The sequence below is a fragment of the Microtus pennsylvanicus genome, chromosome 1 (genome assembly GCF_037038515.1).
Source record: "Microtus pennsylvanicus isolate mMicPen1 chromosome 1, mMicPen1.hap1, whole genome shotgun sequence".
Taxonomy (NCBI): Eukaryota; Metazoa; Chordata; class Mammalia; order Rodentia; family Cricetidae; genus Microtus; species Microtus pennsylvanicus.
Genome location: NC_134579.1, coordinates 32,954,068 through 32,967,435, shown reverse-complemented (window position 1 = coordinate 32,967,435; position 13,368 = coordinate 32,954,068). Strand labels below are relative to the sequence as shown.

Below are 13,368 nucleotides of genomic sequence, written 5' to 3'. Positions count from 1 at the left end.
CATTAATTTTAACATCTGTGTACAATTTTACATTTGTTTCAATTGAATCCCTGTAAGTCACGGAACTTTAACTGGATGCCACAGTTTACATAGTTACAGAGCACACAGTTACTCTAGGACTAGGCTAGCCCTCTAGGGTCTTCATAAGCACTGCATTTAGTGAGATCTTCCCACTCTAAGTATAAAGTACGTAAGTAATCCTCAAGTCTCGGCCCTCTGTAGGCTCTGAGGACTGCTCCATGCTCCACCTGCAGCTCCCCCACAAGGCGCTCCTCGCAAAGGAAGCTTGCACACCACACTGCAGACAGGGGCTTGCTCAGGTAAGAGGGACCACTGAGAAGCAGAGCTGTTTGCCTCTCCTCCTCTCGAGAGCACTACTCCTCAGAGGAGAACCTCATGGCTTCAGCAACTCCAGCCCTCTTCCTCAGGCAGTACAGTCACCCTGCTGGAGCTGAGGCCATCCTCCCTGAACTGAGGGGTAGAAACCTCCTCCGGATTCATTTCCCATCTGTCAAGGATCACATTTGTGTTCAGTGGCCATGTATCTTTCTGTGCTACTTATTGTTCAATAATAAAAGTATTCTAAATGTGGATGGTAGGAAATGACATTTAGAATGCTATCTCATAGGCCAAGACAGAAGCCATGACTCCTCATTTAAGCTTAAACTAAATGTTTTCTAGGATGTAACTTCTACAGACAGAGGGACCCATTCTCTGTGACACCATCCCTGCTTCGTTTCTGTAATTATATGAGCGGCCTCCCTCCCACTCTATCTTACTATAAAATATAATATAAGTGCTGAGAAGACAGGTATACCAAGTGGCTCCTGTATCTCCATCTGGACTGTGCCCTGACTAGAACAGCACACTAACCAGCAGCAAATCACTCAGGAGCCTTTTACTTACTATTCACTGAACTCATCACGAGTAAATTCTAACCTAAATGCAGGTAAGCCTGCCCCAGGAGACCTCTCTAGCACTGGCTACCTACTTAGCATGGACTAAGTAAAGGGTTACTTAGGAACTCATTCTGACTTTGGGCTAGCCTGAAAAGTAAATAACTAAAAGAAAACCTTGTACAGGTACCAGGACATAGTCGCACCAACCAAATGCAAACCACAGACTCAATCACTGCCACTTGTCCTGACACCACTGAAAACAAACTAAATGCTACAACCAGAATCTGCCACTGCTGCCACTGAACACAAACTGTACAATGTGCCTGACTCTTCCTGAGACAGACAGCCAGCACAGGCAGGACAGGAACCAGGGACATGACCACATTCTATCTGCCCAGACAAAGACAAGCAAAATCTGCTTCCCAACAACACCCATCCAAGGAAGCACTCTCCAACCAGAAAAGTGTTTAAGAGTGATGGCATACACATTTAATCCCAGCAGAGCCAGGTGGTGTGGGTTCAAGGCCAGCCTGGTCTACAGAGCAAGTTCCAGGACAGCCAGGGCTATACAGAGAAACCCTGGGGGTAGGGGAGGATGAACTGATGCCAGGGTTCTAGGCCACCAAGATCCTTAGGTTAATTAATGGCTGAAGCTTGGTTCCCTACCTTCAAAATGCTGAATTAGACTTATCTGGTAGTAGCATGTGGACCTACTAAGAGTAATATACAGCAAAACTGAATTCCCTGCATCTTACCTGAATAACTTATAAAATACAGATAATATTAGCGACTTTGTAGGGCTGTTGAACAGAGTCGATAGCTAATAATAAATATCTGGTTCAAAGGCTTGCATAATGCAGGGAACTGACTAACAGTGGTAGTTGTCACTACTAAATAGTCCCTTACTTCTTAACGGGCTCAGGGTTACGTGAGCCCTTCTTGCAAACCACCAGCACCACCACCACCGACAAAAGTGGTGAGAGAGCCTGTGTCCTCAGGCCAAGTCCAGCCTGGGCTATGTGAGTTCCAAGAGTTACACAGACGCACTGTCTCAAACTGCAAACAAGCTGGAGGTTCCAAGTTTGTACTTTACCGTGGTACTATTACTTGGAAACCAGTCACTGAGAAAAGTTGTGAAATTGGACTGAGAACCATTTTAAATGCTGTCCTTATAAGCTTACAAAGCCTGCTGCACCTGGCAAGACTGACATGACAGCTTCACTAGCTTCAACTACAGGTGCAAGATTCACTTCTGCAAACTCTCCACACAACAAGCTTCCCCTCACTCTTGTTTCGTCAGCCAACAACTCAAGGTGAAAATCCCAGCCAGAAGGCATGCACACTGTCTTCACTTTCCTGTCACCTTCCGCAGCTAGCCTCATTTACATGTGGACATGAGGACTGCTACAAAGCTAGATCCAGCCTCCAGCTGGATCAACGTCACTCTGCTGGCCAGGAGCAATGGCTGAGGCACAAGGTCCAAACTGATTCCTGCAGTGATTGTAAACTGCCCTAAGAGGGGTGTGCGCACCTATGGAGGCTGAGGCAGGAGTGCAGTGAACTGACACCAGCCTGGACCATTTGGCAAGACCCTGTCTCAGCCAAACAATAAAGCTGCTTCAAAGATCCACTCAGAGTTGTATGGACTTCAGTAAACTACCACAATGGGCTATTCCTATAACACAGGGGGTGCCATCTTTCCACTCCTCATACCCGTATTCTTCCCAATAGAAAGCAGGCATTTATAAGCATTTAATATACAAGTAAGTAATTTCTTTCTCCTATGCAGAGCACAGAGAGCTCTCCAATCTTACTGGAGCTTTTGTTTTAAGGAGCGCCTGCCTCACCCTGCGGCCCAGAATTCTGTATGAAGCTTCAACTCAGCACAGTCCTGCCTAAAAACTGACCTGAATGTGCCACCATACTGGGATTCCAGCCTCATCCCTCTCTGAAACGCCCAGCTCTTCCCTTCCTAGGCTCCCAAATTCCCTGTCTTACTCCATTCCAGATGCAAACATACCCTGCTCTAGTTCTCTGGTCCCTGGGACTAACTGAAGAAAAAAATTAAAGAAGTTTATTGCTCCATTCAACAAATGTTTATTTAATGCTTATACTATACCAGGTACCTTGAATGCCTAAGACTGCAAATCACTGAGGGTAAAGCACTGCTCATGTCTGAAGAGGATTAATCAAAGAGGCACTAAAAACTAACACTAGTAAGTATTATGAACAAAGACTAGACAGACATGAGATTTTATAAACTAAGAATAACTTGGTGAGGGGGCTGTGCCTTCCCTAACAAAGTGATTGTTCAGCTAGAACTGAACGAGGAAACCAGTTACCTAAACAGCACAATCACTCCAGACCAAAAAGCAACAGTGAAGAGAGACAGCGGTAAGTCACAGTCACATGATCAGACAGAGCTGAGGCACAAGTCAGTCACAAGTACAGGTCATTTAGGCAAGAAGGACACAAGTACTATGACTCCTTTGGTCTTCACCCTAAAAGTCACAACACTATTAAGTAGGGTTTTGGGGAGGGAGGAATCTGTTTTTTTGTTTTGGGGGGTTTTGGTTTTTACTTTGTCTGTTTCAAGGCAAGAGTCCCGCAGAGTAACCTAGCCCTGCCTCACCTTCCTGAGTAAAATTACAGGTGTGCAGGCATAAGGACCTGAGTTTGACCCTGTCACCCATGTGAGGAGCAGGGTGTGGTGGCACATACTGTAGAAGCAGAGCCAGGCAGATCCCTGGGGACTCACCCAACAGCCAGACTAGCCTAATCACGGATTTCCGACTTGGGGAGAAGACACTGTCTCCAAAGTAAACCTGAGGAACCTCACCAGAGGCTGAGGACCACAACCTCTGACCACAAAATCTCTTTTACTTTTTCATGACAGAGAAATGTTGCTTCTCTAGACAGTCAAATTCCTCTCCCACTGTTGCCCTTTCAACTGAACTTCTATCCCGAACCTCCACCATAGGTCTGCATCCTCTACCCATGATGCACCACACATCCTGAAAAGTCCCCTCTGCAGGCCTGACTGCACCACTGCTGAGTAACTGCCGGCCACTTCCTAGGTGAACTCACCTACCTCCACCACCATCTTCAACTCTGCTACAGAATCGCCATAAGGAAATGGACAAATCACACTATACTCAATGAGCTCCTATTCCTTTTCTTATCCTTGCTATCACAAGAGGAATTATTCATCAATAATAAATATGCTTGATATAAAGATAAAGCAAAAGTCACAATGGCGATGACAACTGTTTTCAAGATACATGGTCAAAGCACAGCAAACTTCTCAGCAGACAGTACAGTCAGGACTACAGCCCTAAGTAGAGCTAAATACAGTTTAGCTCAAAAGTAACTGCCTAAAGGACTCCAAGATCATTTGTGACCTTCAAAAATAATTTTTAGGTTCATGAAGTCACAGATCCTGTGTCCCTTTGATGAGAATTTAATGTATGTCTATGTTATCCTTTAACCTACACAGAAAACCATAAAGGATTTTCCCCACCAGAATATATTTCCATAATGGCAAAAAGAGCAGTGGCCCTTGTTCCAGCGTTGATTTCCAGGCTCCAGTTCACATCTGGCACTCTTTGGTGCTCCACAGATAAATAGTTCTGGCCAGCATGGTGGAGCATGCCTTAAATCCCAGGACTCAGGGCAGATGCAGGAGGATCTCAGTGAGTTCAAGGCCAGCCTGGTATACATAGGGAGTTCCAAGCCGGTAATGTGTGTATGTGCACGTGCACATATACATGTATAGTCACACATAGTGAGATCCTGCCTTATAAATCAGTAATAGTCCTATCATCACACAAGAACATGCTTTTTAGTACTCAGACTTCAAATCAGGATGCACGTGCAGACAACAGAACGCGAGGCTCACAGAATGCTGAGACACCTGGTATAAGCTGCAGGCGCCCATGCTCTGCTGCTCTCCATTTCCAGCGTCACAGGTACGAAACCTTTTCCCACCCCCAGAACAGAAGACACAAACTCCAGGAACAATTCTTCAGGTCTCAACTGTCACTGCAAACATTCCACTGAGGACTTATGGAATCCTCCCACCCATCCTCCCGTATTCACCTGCTCCCTACCTCCAAACCTCAGTCATCTTGCTATCTACTAAAACTTGTACTCCCCTTGTCTTCCACCTTTTCCCTTCTCAGTTTCTCACACCTATCGGCCTTCCCAATGTTCCTTACTTACGGCACCACCAGCCAGAACTCTCATTCCTGCATGATCCCCTTCCTCTCCTCCCCCCATCCTGTCACCTTCCCTCCCTCTCCTCTCCAAAGCCCAATACCACATTCTACAACAGGAACGCACCACACCTAAGTGTCCCAAATGTTGCTCAAGGCCCCTAACTACCTTACCTGCCTGTGCTCCCACTAGCTCTTCACACAGCAACGCCTCTGAGCCACTAGCCTTGCCTACACTGGCTTTTCCTTGAATGCACATCTATGGAAAGTAGTTAGATCCCCTTCACCTTTGCACTAACAGCAACCACCATTCACACCTCACACAGAGAACATGCAGACATTTCCTCAACTGAAGAGAAGGCCTTTTCCAGATGTTTACAATTTATCAAAACATCAGTTATTCAACAGGATAAAGAAAAACCAGCAAATAATTAATCTATCTTCCTTTAACTATACATCTAACAAAGAGTGAATACTTTGTCATTTAAAAGCATAGGCCTCAGCCTTTAATTCCAGGAAGCAGAGGCAGAGGCAAGCAGATTTCTGTGAGTTCAAGGCCAGCCTGGTCTACAGAGTTTGTTCCAGGACAGCCAGGGCTACACAGAGAAACCTTGTCATGAAAAACCAAAAAGAAGGAAGGAAGGAAGGAAGGAAGGAAGGAAGGAAGGAAGGAAGGAAGGAAGGAAGGAGAGAGAAGGGAAAGGAGGGGAAGGGGAGGGAAGAGAGAGAGAGAGAGAGAGAGAGAGAGAGAGAGAGAGAGATTGATTCAAACCAACTGTCAAATATTTAAAACTTTAAGTACCTGCCCTGGTTAAAAATTGGGGAAATGGCCAGCACACTTTTAATCCCAGCACTTGGGCGGCAGAAACGGGCAGATCTCTGTGAGTTCAAGGCCAGCCTGTTCTACAGAGGAAGTTCTAGGACAGCTACGGCTACACAAAGTAATCTTGTCTCAAAAAAGGAAAGGCAAAAAAAAAAAAAAAAAAAACAAATTCAAAACAAAAAAGAAAGCATTAGAGAAATGCACTCTTGAGACAGTGATTGTCAACACATAAAATGGTAGTATATTTTAGAAGACAACTTGGCAATATGCATTCAAATATGCTTATAGCTGGCACATAGCTTTCCTTATAAATAGCAGCCTACAGCAAATGTTCAGAACACAATTATATGTACCAATAAGTGTACTAGAGCAGCATTGTTTAAAACAGTAAAATATGAAAACAATTTTAATGTCCCTTCATGACAGCTAAATAAGCCAAAGAACACATAAAACAAAATAGTTCTCAATCAAAAAACCAAAAACAAACAAACAAAATTAAGCCCTGAAAAGGAAGGGCTAGGGATGTATCTCAATTGGTAGAGTACTTGCCTATAACTCATGAATCCCACCCAGGGTTTGAAGCTGAGTATGGTATAAAATGGACATGGAGACACATATCCATAACAACATTCCAGAGGTTGAAACAAGAGGACAAGAAGGTCAAGAGAGCCTGGGCTACATGAGATCCTATCAAGAAAGAAATGGAAGAAACAAAAAGAGGGGAAGAGGCCAGAAAGATGGCCCCATGCTTAAGAGCTCATACTGCTCTTCCAGAGGAGTCCAGATCAGCTCCCAGTACCTAAGTGGGGGCCCATAACTGCCTCTACGCTCTGGGAAATCCTACACCCTCCTCTGGCACCCAAGGGCACTTACACACATGTGGCACACACTCACTCAGACACACATATACCTAGTCATAAATAAAAATTCAAAAACAAATCCTTTTTAAATGTTTAAAGAACACTGGGCATGGTGGTATGTACTTTAATCCCCAAGGCGGAGACAGGCAGACTTCTGTAAATTTAAGGCCAGCTTGGTCTACAAAGCAAGTTCCAGGTCAGCCAGATAGAAAGTGAGACCTTGTCATCAAAACAAACAAAAACAATCCAGAAAAGAAAAATACATACACAGAAGTCAGGTGAGGTAACTCATTCCTGTAACTTTAGTGACTAAAATGAGGCAGGAGGATGGCTATGAGTCTGAAGTCAGTGTGAGTTACACAGTGAATTCCATACCAGTCAGGACTACAGAAAGAGTAGTAACCAAAATAAATACATAAAGCCAGGCCAGGGCCAGGTGATAGTGGAACACGCCTCTAAACCCAGCACTTGAGGGGCAGAGGCAGGGGGACGTCTGTGAGTTCAAGGCCAGCCTGGTCCACATGAGCTAGTTCCAGTACAGTCTCCAAAGCTACAGAGAACCCCTGCCTCGAAAAGCAAAAATAAATAAATAGGCCCGGTGATACAGACCTTTAATCCCAGAAACTCCGAAGGCTAATGCAAGATCTGAGCTCAAGGTCTGCCTGGGACAGAGTGAATCCAAGGGCACAGCATGCACAGCAAGGCAATCTACAGTAGAAGCAAATTCTTAGCCAAATAAACAGCCACCCTACCAAAGACCACAAATCCCAGCCTCCTGTACAGCTAAGGCCACATGACTAAATTTGACCAATAGCACAGGAAAAGATGACACACTGTTGTCTAAATGGACCTTACCATCTAATGGAGAGGAAGAGACAGACATGCAATGAATAAGTATATATAAATCACCAATGATTCACTATAAAGCTATTAGCAATAAAGGTTGTGAAAGTAGAAAATCCTGCTTGGCTTGGGAGGGCGGGGAAGGGGCTGTGGAACAGGGCTTGCCTAGTGTGTGTAAAGTCCCAGGTTTAATTCTTGCCTCCCCCACCAAAGGCATCTGAGCAGTAATGCAGAGAAAGAAAATATGTTTTTAGAAGGAGCCAGGGAAGGAAGAGAAGTAAGTGGTCATTGGGCCATGTGCACAAGAACCTGACAACTGACAACCAGTCACAGGCAAGGAAGTGACCCTGAGACCTAGGGCCTGAAGTCACTCCCTGAAAGGGATGGTCGCTACTGGGACTGTCCTGACTGAAGGGAGTCTTTGTTCCTATCTCAAAGGAAGGTGATCTCTCTAGAGCTCCACACAGCCTCAATTGCTACCCCTAACCAAGTACCAAGCAGATCTGAGAGATGCCACGGTCTCAACACCCTTCCACCCAAACGTGTGCTGCCGGACAGTAAACCTCAACCACAAATCCCATTAATACTCCTAAATAAAAAACCCAACTCATCATTGGAATTGTGTTTTGTTTTTTAATAAGAAAAAAAATATAGGGAAGGAACAAAAAAGTTAGGGTTTATTTGATGATGGGGGTGCTATTCAGAGTTGATGCCTTGTCATCAAGAGATGTTCTTGCCGGACGGTGGTGGCGGATGCCTTTAATCCCAGCACTCGGGAGGCAGAGGCAGGCGGATCTCTGTGAATTCGAAACCCGCCTGGTCTACAAGAGCTAGTTCCAGGACAGGCTCCAAAACCACAGAGAAACCCTGTCTCGAAAAACCAAAAAAAATAAAAAAGAGAGATGTTCTTAAGATGACTACTGTATTACATATGCACATGCCCCTTCATCAAACAGTATTTATCTTGTCAAAATTTAGCTTGTTAACAATAATAATATTATATAAACTTTCAAAAACTCGCTTACAAAAGAGGCATCTATGAAGAACTGCCAAGAACCCAATGTGGTTCTCCGTCAACGAAAAGTGTCTTGGTGGCACCAAGGCAGTGAAGATATTCAATGTAAGGTTTCATTCTCAATCAAGAACTGTAACTCCTTGGAGGATTCTCAAGGAACAATTTCAAAGCCAAAGTATAACTTTAAAAAGCATAGCTGTTTTATATAAATACAATGTATCACCATCATTTTGTTTTAATAAACCAAAATTTAAAACTGAGACTTGTCTATATTATCTAATATAAACGTCCGCTTTAGTCGTGTGAAACCTGCCTTCAACTCTCACACGCCCAACAACAGACTTCACACTCTAGCCTAACACTAGAGTTGACAGGAGACAAGATTTCAAGATTCCTTCGTTTAGGGACAACAAAGGAGAAACTTTAGGTAACTTGAAATAATAATTTTTTTTCAAGTAATTAAACACCAATTTTAATCTCTATATTTTGTAATCCCAAATTGTGCAAGCATTGGGTTATGAATTACCACAGGCTGTCTAGCCATCAAATACTGCCAAGTAGCCAGGACAACACAGGGTCCCAGTCTCCGGAAGGCACACCCACTGCACACACTACTATTCTGGTAACGCAACTTGCTGTGACAGGTAAAGCATGCTGTCAAGCTTCAGGTGACCCTGACTGATATTTCCAAGCAAGTGTTTTGCTTCTGAAGTGAAAATAGACAAGTACAAATGGAGGAAAATAGACAAGTACTCAAAGGCGAGTAGACAGCTGGGGCCAAGGTACTGCTTAGGAATACCACAAAATTATCAGGACTAATAAGGCAAGCACAGAGCCAAGCTCTTGCCAGAGACTTTCTGGAAGCTCACGGTGGTTGCTGATTTGGAGGTCAAGCTCTCTCTCAAGAGGTGGGGGGGGGGGGGGGACATTGCTGGGAGGAGGGGCACTGACTGCAGGTACAAAGTAAGAGCTCTCTGAGACAGGAGGAAAATGACAAATTCACACACATCTGATCACCAGCACCAAGAAAGTCACAAATCAAGCCGCCCTGAGTCTTGTCATGCCATGTAGTAGGAAACAGTTACCCAAAGTCCCACCCAGGCTGTCTTCCTGCAATAGACTAGGCCCTGTAACATCTCCATGTGATTTACATTCTGTGCTATTAAAAAGAACAGGTTTAAAGTAACACACAGAGTACATGTGCACACGACTGGGTTACGGCCTGTCACATCTGTAACAAGGTGTCTTTCCTTTCCCAGCACTGCAGACTCAGCTCCTTGAATACATTGTTGCACTTGCCCCTCCTCACCCCCATCTCTAGGTCACAGATACAGGAAGTCAAAGTAGGGACACATTTCAAGGGAGATTTTCTAGCCAAGGGTCTTTTGACTATCCATGTTATCTTGACTATTATTTTCTTAATCCAGAGAACACAGTAAAGGTTAAGGTTCAATTTTTAATAGGTCACACACCAAAATGTCTTCAGAAAAGCTCTCACTGGATCACTTAGTCAATTTCTTACCCTTACTAACAATTACCATTCACTCAATGTTTTTCCTTGAAAGATACCAATCTCTTCACCACCCACCAGTCGTAAGACATAGGTGCCCTTACAGACACAGGGAAGAGCCTTCTAGAAGAATTTCTGAGCTTATCTGTCTCTGAGGTAACTATGAACTTTCTGAAGCCATTTTTACAAGAGAACTTGGTGTAGATGCTGACAAGAGTCTTTTAACTTTTTGGCAAGGTCTGAAGTCTGTTTGGACAGCTCCCATGGACACCACTGCCATGCCAAGGCAAAGGCTCCGAAGGCCAGCTTTCCTTAAGACATGGACCCTGAAAATTCAGTCACTAGAACCAAATAAACTTCCCTAACCACTACTCCTCTCAACTCTTAACCAGTGAACTCCGAGTTCCTGTCTCCCATGTACAGCCTATCTGGAAGTGCAATTCTTTAAGAATGATTGAAAAGAGAAACTTAAGAGAGAAAAAGTAAAGCAATTCCACTACATTACTTCAATCTCAAATTAAAGAACCTACCAGTTATCTAATATGCAAAGTCCAAAAGGATCAAAATGGAAAGCAAAGTACTGAAAGAAGGACAAAACAACTTTACAACAAACTTTATGACTTAACAACATACAAAAGTAGAACTCTATGCTATAATTACAATTCAATGTGAAAAACAAAATGCACCAGTTTTTTTAGTTCTTCCATTCTTCCTTTTCAAAAGCTGACTAGTTTGCTTGGGGGGGGGGGGATGACAGGTTTCATTAAGAGTGCTCTCTCTGACTGCCCTTCTGCAACCCTAAATTAACTCCACCAAAACCTGTACCCAGTCTGTAGGTTAGAGCCCTGAGTCATCACACAGTACCTAAGAAGTCACAGGCTGGGGATCAGAAGCCCAGGCTGACAATTGACATCTGCCTCCCAGAGACCTGACTGTGTGACCTTGGACTAATCACTGCCCTCCTCTAGGCTCAGTTTGCTCACCTGTAAAATGGGCAACATTTCCTATTGGTATGTTAAGCGAGGGAACACATAAAACTAGTTAAGAAGGCCTGGCACTAATCTTTGAGTGGGCAAACACTGTTACAAGGTACATTTTCTGGCGATCTGGCAGAACTCAAGAAGCAAACGATGCTGCACCTCGATGACAGGATTCTTAGAATCTAGGGCTGGGCAAAAGACAGACAGGTCGTCGGAGTCACTGACTCACGAATGCTGCCGTTTTTTAACTATTTCGGGGTAGGGAGGGGCCTTTGGCTAAGAGCTGATATTCAGCCGCTCTGATGCCTCTGGGGCTTGAGTGGGTCTGTGCCTATAAATAGCCCGTGAAGTTTTGTTGCGATACACAGGTATCCATTCTGATTCGTGTCTCCTCCCGCACCTAGGCAGGTCACCCCGGGCCCTCCGGTGGCCAGGATGGCCCGCGCTCCCCGCCCGACTTCCGAGCACCCCGGGTTCCCAGGCCCGGGCGCGGGCACACAGGGCCTCGAAGACCGCAGGCTCGCCGACCTTCGCCGGCCGGCCCGGCCCGGCCCTGCGTCCTCGCCTCCCGGCTGCCAGCCCCATTTTCTTAACCCGTACATTGTCCTTGCCTAGAACCCCGACGTTCCGCACGCCGGTGGGGACCGAGAGGAGGGACGAGGGAGGAGCTGGGGGAAGAGGATGAGGAGGAAGAGGAGGAGGAGGAAGACAGCCTCCTCCCCTGCGCCCGGGAGGCCAGTGGAGGTCTGGCGCCGGCCGGGCCCGAGGCCGCGGGTCCCACCCGCCGCAACTTTCCTCGGGGACCCGGCCTTGCCCGGGCTCCCTCCCGCGGTGGCAGGCCCCGGGCCGCCCTCCCGCTCCTAAGATGGCAGGTCCCTCCCTCCCTCCGCGAGAGGCCTGGCGAGCTCGGCTCGCAGGGCCCCGGGAAGCCGCGCGCAGGGCCGGGCCGCGCCGCGCAGGGCCGCGCCGGGCGGGGCGGACACTCACCGGGACGATGGCGGGGCGCTTGCGCCGCTCCCTCCGGTGAGTCTCAGCCTCGGCTCCCGCGCCGCGCCGCGCTCCCGCTGCGGCCTCCGCAGCCAGCGCCGCCCCGGCCGCCTCTCTCCGCCCCCGGCGTCCCCGGCTCCGCGCCGCGGCCGCGCTGGCTCAGGGTCCCGGCCGGCCGCCGGGGCCGGCGGCGCCCGCGGCCGGGGAGGCGACAGCCCCTCCCCGGCAAATACCGCAGTCCCCGGGCCCCCGAGAGCCGGCGGCGGGGCCCGGCGCGGAGGGCGGCGGCGGCGGCGGCGAGGCCGGGCGCCGAGCGGCGGCCGCTGCCGGCCGCTTCTTCCCGACGAGGATTTTTGTAAATCTCACAAAATGGCGCGCGCTCCGAAGCTGCGCAGCGAGGAGCGCCGGGGCCCGAGCGGCGGCGGCGGCGGCGGCGGCTCCGCCAGGAGAGCCCGGACCGCCCGCCCCCGATCCCGCACAGACACTCGCGCACACTCACCGCGCGCACACTCGCCCTCGCACACGCTCCCTCACACTCACACCGGTCCCGCCCGCTCGCCGGCGGCGGCGGCGGCGGCAGCGGCACCCACAGCAGCAGCAGGAACAGCAGCAGAAGCGGCGGCGGCGGCGGCGCTCGCACCCCCGCTCGGGGAGCCCGCTCTCTCAGCCCGACCCGGGCCGCGATCGGCAGCAGCGACGGCAGCAGTCTCCCCGGATCCCCCCGCCGCGGTTGCCGCCGCCACCCCCGCCTCACTCCAATGGGGCTTTTTATTATTATTCGGGCGGGAAGCGAAAGGGTTTAAAAAAAAACCAACCAACAAAATGGCGACGGACCGACCCGGTCGCTATAGCAACTGTCAATCAAAACGCAAAACCCCGGCTGACGTGCTGACGTCCTCCTCCCGCCCCCCCGGCCCCAAGCCGGCGGGCGGGGCCTGTTGCCCGGGCAACGGCAGATTCCGTTCCCTCCTTCCCCTCTCTCCTCCGTCCCCCAGCCAACCACCCAACCCCCCTCAGGTCACGTGAAGGATAAATTCGGAGCTCGGGCCCGCTACGAGTGTCAGAGGAGGGCGCGTGATTCGCTCGGGGGAGGGGAGAGGAGGGAAGGGAAGGGACGGGGGCGAGGCGGTGGCCTGCCGGTGCGCGGGTGCGCGAGCGAGCTAGCGCCTGCCGCCCCGCGGCCGCCCCGCCCCGCCCCCGCGCTCGCTCCCACGCTGACTGCGGCCCGGCCGGCGCG

At 48.5% G+C, this 13,368-nt stretch overlaps 1 protein-coding gene across 3 annotated transcripts in view; it reads right to left on the bottom strand.

Moving 5' to 3' along the window:
- Dyrk1a (dual specificity tyrosine phosphorylation regulated kinase 1A) overlaps window positions 1-12,239 on the bottom strand; it is a 118,662-nt gene extending 106,423 nt beyond the window's left edge. The window contains exon 1 of one of the 3 annotated variants that reach the window (XM_075960910.1): window positions 12,132-12,239. The gene's annotated coding sequence lies outside the window, so the exon portion shown is untranslated. The remainder of the gene's footprint in view (window positions 1-12,131) is intronic. The other 2 variants (XM_075960891.1, XM_075960900.1) reach the window with 2 other exon arrangements.
- Window positions 12,240-13,368: the final 1,129 nt, after the last annotated feature.